The following is an 11,467-nucleotide window of genomic DNA, read 5'->3' as shown; positions in this document are numbered from 1 at the left end:
TTTTATCAACTGAGCCAAACCTTTAGGCCTGGGCTCTTGCATATGAAGGAATTCAGTGGCCCCCTGAGGCAGACTGTCTGGGGGCCAGGCTTTTCAACAAGTTACTATGCCTCTCTGCTGCTTACTATTTCCAGTGACAAAGTCAACTGCTGCCCGAACTAACAGCGATGGTTCAGGACCAAGGATAGCAACCCACCAGCCTCACCTCTCAACAGAGCCTCTCTGGGTATCAGTGGAGGACTTCCAGGAGAATCATGGAATTTCCACAGTTGGCCTTTAAGGCCCTGGTCAAGGTAGGCCAGGTGACAAAAGAGGATTTGCCATTCTTGGCCTCTCCTGAGTTTGTGACTCCCTTTTCTTTTTTTAAAATTTATTATTTATTACAATTGATTCACTTTGTATCCTGGCTGCAGCCCCCTCCCTTGTCTCCTCCCAGCCCCACCCCTCCTTCTTCTCACCCTAAGCCCCTCCCCTAGTCCACTGATAGAGGAGGCCTAACTTATCAGGTCTCAACAGGACTGGCTGCATCATCTTCCTCTGTGGCCTGGCAAGGCTGCAACCCCAGGGGGAGGTGATCAAAGAGCCCACCACTGAGTTCACGTCAGAGACAGCCCCTGCTCCCTAGGCAACCCACTTGGAGACTGAACTGCCATGGGCTACATCTGTGTGTCCCCCTTTTCTATTTCAGAGCCATTACACTGCCAAAGCCAGGTTCTTTCTTTGTCCCTGGCACCTGGATTCAAGACAGAACTTTCATCTTTATCATCCCCTTAATACAGCAAGAAATCTACAGCTTGTTCCTGTGAGAGAGGCACACTGAGAAAAGGACAAGAAGCAGCTGCTGGCTTAATGTGCCACCATTGTCCAACAAGTTACATAAGAAAAGAAGAAAAATGAGGTTTCTAACCCTCAGCAGTTAAAAGGGATCAAGTGTTTGACAGCAAAGCTTCTCTCAGGATGTCTAGAAGTTGGCAGCCTTTGAAAAAAATTCAGATTGCCTGGGGGTGGGGTGGGGCTGTCCCAGGGCCTGCAGGAATCGTCTGTCTGCAGCATGAGTGTGAATATGAGAGGGAGCCTGGCAAAGACCGGCCTGTGCCAGCCAGTGCTCAGAGGCTGCTGTTCTGAGCTCTCCGAGCCCATATTCTTCCTCTATGCTTATCATGTCATCAGCTCCTCCACATGTTCTGGGAAGATGACCAGGGGCATGAGCTCACATGTTTTGAACTGATAATGTGCACAGTTCTCAACTCAGTAAGCCCAGAATGGGGCCCAAGGTTCAGCAACTCTAACATGTCCAGGGTTGCCAGGCTGAGTTTTCTTCCTCAGGTGTTTGGCAATTGCATTTTTTCCTCCTATAACTGGAATTTGGATAGTGTATTGAAAACTCTGGCAAGGCAGAGGCTGTCAAGACCTGTCTGCTCCTAGACCAGTTTGTTTGTTTTTATTTTTTTGAGACAGTGTTTTCTCTGTGTAGCCTTGGCCGTCCTGGATCTCACTCTGTAGACCAGGCTGGTTTCTATCTTGCAGAGATCCATTGGCTTTGCCTCTCAAGTGTTGGGATTAAAGGCATGCACCACCACCACCACCACCACCCAACCCTAGGCTGGCTTCTCATCTCCACCTCCTGATTCTTCCTGGTTCTCCAGCCAGCCAGATTCTCCGGCCAGTTCAGGAGGCTGCCATACCAGCTCTCAGCATCCTTGCCTAAACATTCACTCCATTTCAACCAACCTGTCTTGGTTTCTGATGAAGCAAACCAGAAAGTCTAAATGACATGGTGCCTCAGTTTCTCAAACATCTTCAGGTTCCTACTGCTGTCATAAAATGTGACCAAAAAAAAAATTGTTGGGGAAAGGGTTTGTTTTATGTTATATAACTTGTAGTCCATTATCCAAAAAAGTTGGAACAGGAACTCCAGCAGGGCAGAAACCAGATGGCAGGGACTTATGCAGAGCCCATGAAAGAGTATTTATTGGCTTGTCTTCTCATGGCTTTCTCAGCCTGCTTTTTTAGAAGTAACAAGGACCACCAGCCCAGGAGTGGCACCACCCATAGGCTCTCCCACATCAATCATCAATTAAGAAAACACCCCATAGGCTTCCCCAAAGGCTAACCTGGTGGGGGCACTTTAGTTCTCCCTTCCCAAGTAGCTCTAACTTGCATTAAGTTGACATAAAACTAGCCAGCACACCAAGCCATGGAAGAAAGTATTCCTGAGAAATCTGTTGCATAGCCCATGCCTTCAAGGAATGTCATTGTCCATCTTTTTCCATTCAAACTGCTTTTAAATGTCTGTTGGTCCTTCAGCAGCACATACGCTAAAACTGGAACAATACAGAGAAGATTAGCATGGCCCCTGCACAAGGATGGCGAGCGAATTCATGAAGGGTTCCATGTTTTTTGGTATTGTGACTGCAGCAGATGTGTATCTGAGAATGAGAGACATTGAAGACTTTTGTGACCCCCCCCACCACCAAAAACCCAGTTCAGACAGGAAGCTATAGAAGAGTCCTTAAAAGCTGAGATAAAGATGCTGAAGTAAAAGCTCCTCACAGTTGATGGCTTCTGGCTGGGGGTGGGAATGGGGAAGGACTGCTCTCTTTAAGGGGCTGGCCACTGTGAGTTTGACCATGCTCCGATGAGAATATATGTGGGTAACAGAAATTGGACTGGTATATTTTTCTTTCGGGCGGGAGCTGGGGGAGAGCACAAACATGGAAGGCTGGATCTGGGAGGAACGGGAAGCAAGTGTGACTGGAGTGCATTGTATGGAATTCACGAATAATAAAATTATGCTGGGGAAAACATATTTTTTAAATTGTCTGACAAAGTAGTAAGTTTGACTATAGTGTGCTGGCATTACCTAGTAGTACTTGTTTCATGAAAGCGAGTGCACCTATTTGGAGTCTACCTGTTTAGAGTTGTGACATCCTTGTGGTGACTAGTTCATTTGGCCCTTCTCTCTTCTCACTGGCTCTGGATTGAGGTCTGTTTCGACAGATATCAGAACAGCAACACCTGCTTGCTAACTAGGTCCTGTTGCTTGGAATACATTTTCTAGTCTTTCATCCTACAGATGTCTGTCTTTTGTGATAAGGTACACTTGTTAGAGGCAGCAAACAGATGGTGCCTTTATTATTTATTTTTAAATCTAATCTATTCTTCTGTCTTTTCACTGGGAGAATTGATATCATTAATATTTAGAGTTTTTCTTAAAAAGTGTATGGTGACTCCTCCAAGTTTTTAAAACTTTTTAATTTTGCAGGGTTTGTTTTTGCCCACTTTCTCTCTTGTTTAGCTATTATCCTAGTATGGTTTATTTTTTCCCCTGCAGCCTCATGGATTAATTTTTCTCTTCAGTCTGAAGAATTCCTCCAAGGATTTTCTTAGGTGGTGATCAAGTCTTTAATTAGTGTTCATAATGGAAAGTGTTTATCTTTCCTTTGGTTGTAACAGGTAGCTTTGCTGGGGACAGTAGTCTGGGTCAGCAAATAGTCTCAATGTCTCTATTAAAGGCAAGTGTTGGGGAAGGGCTGGTGAGATAGCCCAGGAACTAAAAGTTCTTACTCCTTAAGCAGGAGAACCTGAATTAAAGGTCCCAAAAATTCTTGGAAAAATGGGGTGTGGTCAGCAGAGTTAAGAAGCTAAGTGGTCAAGTGTGGTCTGTAACCCAAGCACTAATGGGGGCACGGACCAGCAGTCTAACTGCAGGTTCAGAGAGACTCTGCCTCAAGAGAATAAGGTGGAGAGGGGTAGAGCAGGACACCTAATGTCCTCCTCCAGCCTCTGCACACACTGTGCCTGTATGGTATGTAGATGTGCATATACCATACACATATAAGCTCTTACACATACCAAAAAGATCAAGGAGCAACTTCAGGAGCTAGCTGACATTTGTTATGGAAGAAATTAACTATTTGGTTAGAATTAGAGTCTAAATGGGAGTTTTAGTTATTTTAAGTGATTGGGCTCTAAGTTGGGGAGTCCACATCATTTGAAGTTGTTTCATTATTTTTCTGTATTCATGTACTTATTTGGGGGGGGGCACCCATGTGACACAGTTGTTTTTTGTTTTCTGAGTTTGTGTGTAGGTCAGGTGAAACTTGCAGGAGTCTGCTCTCTTCTCCCATCATGTGGGTTCCAGGGATGGAACTTAGGTCTTCACGCTTGGCAGCAAGTGCCCTTACCCACGGAATCCATCTCACTGACCCATGATTTTCCTCTTAGAATCTTTTATCTTGCCAGGTGTGGTGGTGCACTCCTTTATTCCCAGCTTTTGGGAAACAGAAGCAGGCAGATCTCTGAGTTCAAGACAGCCTGGTTTACAGAGTGAGTTCCAGGGCAGCTAGGGTTACATAGAGAAGCCCTGAAGAAAGATCTCTCTTCTGTCTCTGTTTCCAAAGTGTCCATCTCGTCTCTCTATGTGGAAGTTAAGTGGAGAGACTTCTGAGTCTACTGCACCACTGTCCTCCCCGTAAGCCTCAGAATGCAATGGTGCCTTGCACCCAGATTATTCCATGCTACTTTCGTTTCATGTAGGTGATCTGTTCTGAATATAGGCAATCACAGAGGTATGTGTTAGAAACAAGGTGACTGAAGTTTTTGCTTACACGGGAGCAGCCATGTACTGTATTTTTCAGTGAATTATATTTGACCATTTTTAGCCCCGATGGCTCAATGGTTAAGAATCTGTGCTGCTCTTGAAGAGGCCCCAAGTTCAGTTCCCAACACCCACATTGGACAGATCCCAACTGCCTGTAACTCCAGCTCCACATGCCCCAGAACCCTCTTCTGGACTCCGCAGGCACCTTCACTCACATGCATATTCTCTCTCTCTCTCTCTCTCTCTCTCTCTCTCTCTCTCTCTCTCTCACACACACACACACAATTTTAAAAGTTAAAAAAAGTTACATTGACATAATGGGATGCTACCCATCACTAGAGTGGCTAAAGTTTATAAGACTAAATAGATGTACTGGCTGGAGGGAGAAGGGAGAAGTGGGGGATTTTTTTTTTTTTAATGATGCTCAATGTTGAAGTTGAGGTCATTACAATGGCTAGACATTCTACCACAAGTTACATTCCTTGGTTGGCCTTGAATTTGTTATGTAGTTCTTGAACTTGCTATGTAGCCCAGGCTGACCTGGAATGCACAGAAACCATTCTGCCTCAACTTCAGAAGTGCTGGGTTAGTCTGATGTCATCTTGCTTAGTGGAACCTTTTCTAGGGAGATGTTCAATGTGGAGTAGGTTGTAGCTGTATATAGAATGGGCAAGTATTTAAAAGTCCATTGAGTTACTAACTTCTAAAGATTTGTATTTACTGAGTATAACTCAAAAGGGAATGACATCTGGCCCAGTGAGATGGCTCAGCAGATAAAGGCCTCTTACTACTAAGCCTGATGACCTTCATTTAATCCTTGGGACCCACTTGGTAGAGGTAAAGAACTGATCCCCACAGATTGTCCTCTGACCTTCACATTATCTCTCTCTCTCATACACACATACACAATTAATCAATCAATGCAAAAAAAGAAAAAAAGATCATAGTAATGCTTATAATCTACCCTTTGGGAAGTAGAAACAGAAGGGTCAGGAGTTCAAGATTAGATTTGGCTAACATTGAGCTTTAGCTGAAGGCCAGCTGGAGCAACCTGAGACTCTGTCTTAGAAAAACAAAACAAAATGAAAAACAAACAAACAAACCCATCAGTTTAAAATCAGGAATATGCACTGGTGGAATGGCTCAGTGGATAAAAGCCTTTCTGCACAAGCCAGACAGACAGTTCAATCCTCAGACCGTAAAGTGGAAGGAGAGGACAGCAAAAAGCAGTTGAAACTGTCCCTCTTCTGTCATGAAGACTCGTGTACTCTTTGTTCTTGAGGAGCATCTAATGGTAGAGCTTTGACAAAGATGGACGCAGGCTTCAGAATATCTCTTTAAGTTGCAGTGATAACTATAGTTCTCATCAGGGCAGGGTAGGATGCTGGGAATCTCACAATAAGCACACTGTTATGGTTTGAAGCTGCACCATCTCCCACAGGTTCATGTGTTTGAACCCTGATCACCAGCTGGAGTGCCACTATTTTTGGAGGTTTTGGAACCTTTGAGACATGTAGCCTAGCTGGCAGATGTAGGCCACTGGGAGCCAGCCTTTGAGGGCTCTTGCGGGTCCATTCCTCTAGTCCTCTCCATGCTCCCAGGGCCCTGCTTTCAGTCTTCTCTCTGCTTCACAGTTCAAAGCTGTGAGGAGCCACTTCCTCCCCCCACTTCTCCTCCAGCTAAAGACTGACTGACCACAGACACTGTGTTCTAGTCCGGGAAGGAGTGTATGCCCTCAAACAGTGAACCAAAATAAAAGTCTTCCCTTTGAATTGGTTTGGTTGAGATACTTTTTTGTGCTATGAGAAAAGACCCTGCCTCAAGTAACAAAAACAACAAAATAAATATAAACCTCATAAAATTGCACTCATCCAGCACTCTGGAGGCAGGAGCAGAGGGGTCTCTGTGAGTCAGGTCTACATAGTGTGACTCTGTCTTAAGAAAAATAAACAGAAAAGCTGGAGACTGGAGATGAGGGGAAAGTGTGAGACCCGTGTTAGAGCTGAGCAGGAGAGGAAGTTTACCTTAAGCTCCTGGTTGGCCTTCACTTCTAGGCAACTCAGCCTGGGTTTCTGCAGGTTCGAGGATTCTGAATAGCACTGGGCACACAAGATGTGCTTCTCTATCAAAGGTTGTATCTGGCATCCTGATAGGTTATAAAGTATGTCAGCATGGCTTTAGTTTGGCTCTTAAAAATACTGTGTTTATCTTGTACCACATTTGGCCCTAGGTGCCCATGGAGGTTAGAAGAGGGTGTCAGATCTTCTAGAACTGGAGGTATGATCCACATATGGATGCTGTAAATCAAACCTGTGTCCTCTGGAACAGCAGCCAGTTAGTATTTAATTGTCGAGCCATCTCACCTGCCCCGGTTATTCTTATGAGCAAACTAAACATTTATTTGTGTGTTTCAGTACCATTTTCCTCCCATAAATCGAGGCTCCAACGAGCTTTTCTGGCTTCCATGGACATCTGCAGGAATATGGTGAACATACAGACAGCAGGCACATATACATAAAGGTAACATTTAAAAAGTATAGCTAGAAATGTAATGTTTTTTGAAATGCTTTATTTGTGCCATTTGGAAGAGGTCACATTGAAGATCCATAGTGTGGGCTTCTGGAAATCTAGACTTGCAGATTTCCTGTCATGTATGTAAAGTAGCTTAATGAAATGAACATGGCACAGCCGCACGCCTTCTGCCTGTATCTAAATCTCTCCCGGGAGACAGTGACTGGCTGAGCACACAGCCTAATCACAACAGCATGCCCCAAATCCTAACAGTCTGTGAGCTACCAAACAGATCCCACTGATCAATTTTATTCCTGAATGGCTGACAGTGCTTCATTCACTTTCCACCTAGAGAATATTCATTCAAGGTGTCCTGAGGAAGCTAGTGGACAGGTTTGCTCTCATCAGCATTTTGAAGGAAACAGGACAAGGCTCATTAATAGGCATGCTGATTAATGCTGTGCCTTTCAGAATTATGTGATATGAAGTGGTTTTACATCATTAAAAAACAAACAAACAAACAAACAAACTGCTTCAGGGTTGTAGAGATGGCTCTGTGGTTAAGAGAACTGGCTGCTCTTCCAGAGGCCGGTATTGTACTCCCAGCACCCACAGGGAGGCTCACACTGTTGGTAACTCCAGGTCCATGCTATCTGATGTTCTCTTCTGGGCTTTGCGGGCACCAGGCAAGGATGCAGTGCACATACACACATATACGAAGAAGGCAAAACCACCATAAAAGGAATTTAAAATTAGGTGGGTATGGTAGGCCACATGTTTAGTCCCAGGACTCCAGGAGGTGGAGGCAGACAGATATCTGAGTTTAAGATCAGCCTCATCTACACAGTGAACTTCAGGTCAGTCAAGGCTACATAGTGAGATCATATCTCCAAACTAACAAGCAAATGCCTCTTTCTTTGTTCTGGAGCCTGACTGCAGCACTCAAGAAGTTGAAGCAGGATAGAGCTGGAAGTCAGTGTAGGCTATAAAGTGAGACCCTGTCTCTAAGAAACAACAAACCCCCTGCTCAATGGCACAACACTTGCTTTTTTTTGGAAAGGCCCTGTTTTTGGTTCCTAGCACCCACATTCCCTTCCCAAGAAAAAACAGCTGAACGGAAAGAAACCAGGACAAAATGAAGTAAGGTTGTCCAGCCTGGGAACAAGTTGGAGGTGGCAAAGTGCTTGCTGTGAAAGCATGAGTAAGCCAAGTTCATACCCTGTGCACCCATGCAAAAAGCCAGGCACAATATGTGGCTTTCTGGCCAGCCAGCCTAGTGAGGGATTCAAAACATTACAGTGGAAAAGTAATTGAGGAAGACACCCGATGTTGACCTCTGGCGTCCACATGAAAGCACACCCCCTACACATGCAGACACACACGCACACTCACACATTAGCGCTGAGGAATACTTAGATCATGAAAGGAATGCTTTTTTTCTCAGTTACACAAGATGTTTATATAGCCCTTCTAGAAGCAGAAATTCTAGTGCTAGAATTAAATAGTGAATAAAACATGAAAGAGAAAAAAGAATAACTCAAAGCAGGCTTATCTGGCATTTTATTCCATTTACCATTTTACAGTATCTGGGGCATGCCTGTGGTCAGCAAATATCTGCTGCTTTTGATAGTTATCTTAACCACAAATGCTTGAAAGCTTCCTGAGCTTGAACACTCCCAGGGGTTCTACGGATAGCAGGAAAGGATACATCATTAGAATATATTTTGAAATTAGGTAAGCTTAATTGTAATTTTTTTTTTTTTTGAGCTAGGTCTTACATAGCTCAAATTGGCCACAAACTGGCTATATAGCCAAGGATGACCTTGAACCCACCCTCCTGTCTCTGAGTGCTGGGAGTCCAGGCATCTTAAGTTACCATACCTGGTTTATACATAGCCAGGACTGAATTATTTCAGCACAATAATTCGGCAAGCAAGCTATAGTTTAAAACTCCAGGGCTGTTAAGACAGCTTTCCCACATGATGACCTGAGTGCAACCCCCCAGACCCACATGGTGGAAGAAAAGAAATGACTCTCAAAAGTTGTCCTCTGACCTCCATACAAGCCATAGCACATGAACACACACATAAGATGCATAAAAATATCATAAAAAATTTAAAGGGGACTTGAGGTAGTTCAGGAGTTAAGAGTGCTTACTGCTTTTTCGGGACTCAGGTTTGGGTCTCAGCACCCACATCTAGTGGCTTGTAGGCACTTCTACTCCAGCTCCAGGGAGTGTCGCCCTCTTCTGGACCCTATGGGCATTTGCACTCAGTGTGTCCACCATACACAGATACATGTAATTAAGAATAAATATTTAAAGCTTAAAAATAACCAAACTTTAGATTAATTTTATAATAACTCTCACAAGAACCTTGGTAACTATGACTTCAAAAAGTTACATAGGTACAGAATTAATTTAGGATTGGTTCAACAGACAAGTACACTTGGAGAGCATAAAAATTCTTTATTCAACCAAATCCAGCCAGTATTGACTTTTCTATATTAAAAACAAGATATTAAAAAAAATACAGCAGAATTAGCAAGGTAGTGACTAGTAAAGTCACTAAATTTAATAAGTATGTATAATAAGTATGTAATGAACATTTTCAGCCACTTGGAGTAAACTTCTAGAAAATGTTACTAATCACTGAATTTTACTTAAAAAGGTTTAAAACAATGACATCTCTATAAAAAAAAAAAACAACATGAAATAAATCGGAGAATAGTATACTCACATATCGCCAAAGCCTATTCTGTTTGCCCTCTACTGCCCTTTTTTCCTTATTACTGTCCTGTCGTAGAGTGCAGATTACTACTCTTTAGGGGCTACTGAGGCCTTAAAGTACCTCTGTCCTTTCTCAGCTAATCCTAGAAATTGTCCAAGTGTTACTTGCAGTTTAGAAATGAAAATGAGGGTGGCTGAGCAGCCCAGGTCACACACTACAGTTATTAGACTTGAACTGGGTTCTCAACACAATCTCTCCAGCTCTGTCTGCTCATGCTTTGTTGCTCTGTGGTAGGGTGGCCACCTTTCCAGGAGGACGGGCATTCAGTATTTCCTTGGGCTAAGGCTCTTTAGATTTAAGATTATTCAAATGCAGGGCTAGTGTTCACTCTGGTCTGCAGGCACTTGTTGGTCCCTCCCTATAGCTCTATAACCTTCCACCTCCTGTCCCCAAGGGATAAGAATAATTTCCTTGGCCTTCATGGGCCTTGATGCCAATGAACCCAAGAAGCTACTCCCATTCTTGGACATTAAAGTAGTACTTAGGGAACTGAGCACTCGTGTAACTGTGAAAAGCTGCTCAATTTAACAAAACTATCCAGGAAATATCAGATATATCTATTCACTCTGAAAATCATAGAAGTCAATATATTTCATAATTACAGCTATATATCTAAGTTATTTTTATATATAAACAGTTCCTATTTTTTTCTCTTCAGAACAACAGCAATGTTAATTCTCAGCCAAATTATCCCTTATACCCTTATAACTCTGGATGTTCAACATCATTCCCACAGACACTATAAAACTCAAAACTGAGATATTCAACCTAGACAAAGATACCAGTCTTTAGTAAAAGTAATACGTACTATTTATAATCTAACATAGCACAATCTATATTTGCTATACTCCTAAAGAGAAGTAGCCACTTCTCAGTAAGGGGGGGGGGCATTTATTATCATGCATCATATACTGTGAACAGTATTATTTTTTGAACTTTAAAATTTTCATTATAATCAATCAAAATAACTGAGAACATTTAGATTGCTGAACATTAAAAGGGCCACTATTAAACATGACCTAAATAATTGCTTTTGAAAATGAATATAAAACTAGTTAATCAATGACTATTAAGGAGATAGCTGCCTTAATATGACAAACAATTAAAATCTAAAAGGAGGGCTGGTAATGTAGTTCAACTGGTAGTTATACCCAGCATGCATAAGGCCCTGGATTCAATCCCCAGCATCAAGTTAAAAAAAGCAGGTGTGGCATTGCTCATCTAACTGGGAGGATCAAGCGTTCAAGGTTATCTTCAGATACATAGGAAGTTTGAGGTTAGTCTATGCTTTAAACCCTGACTCAAAAAGAAAACACCCTAAAAACATTAGTATTGGCTAGCCTATAAACAGATACAACCAAAACCAATGACCTTGATCAATACTCATTAAAGACTTGTTTTCATAATTACCTCACTGATAGTCACAATTTGCTCAAGACTTCACTGTGGCTCACTCACTGCTTGTTCTATCTATTAGGATTAGACTGCAGAATCTCTAACAGATGGGACCAAGCTTGTCTTGTTCACCACGATATCCCAGAGCACCTTGCACAGTGGCTGGGTA

General features: G+C 42.8%; 1 non-coding gene across 1 annotated transcript; it reads left to right on the top strand.

Moving 5' to 3' along the window:
* Positions 1-2,298: 2,298 nt before the first annotated feature.
* LOC132652075 (U6 spliceosomal RNA) lies at positions 2,299-2,401 on the top strand. Its single transcript, XR_009589567.1, has one exon. It is a non-coding gene; the product is annotated as a U6 spliceosomal RNA (small nuclear RNA).
* Positions 2,402-11,467: the final 9,066 nt, after the last annotated feature.

This window comes from Meriones unguiculatus, chromosome 1 (assembly GCF_030254825.1).
Source record: "Meriones unguiculatus strain TT.TT164.6M chromosome 1, Bangor_MerUng_6.1, whole genome shotgun sequence".
Classification (NCBI taxonomy): domain Eukaryota; kingdom Metazoa; phylum Chordata; class Mammalia; order Rodentia; family Muridae; genus Meriones; species Meriones unguiculatus.
The sequence above is the reverse complement of the archived record's forward strand: the minus strand, read 5'-3'. Positions and strand labels throughout refer to the sequence as shown.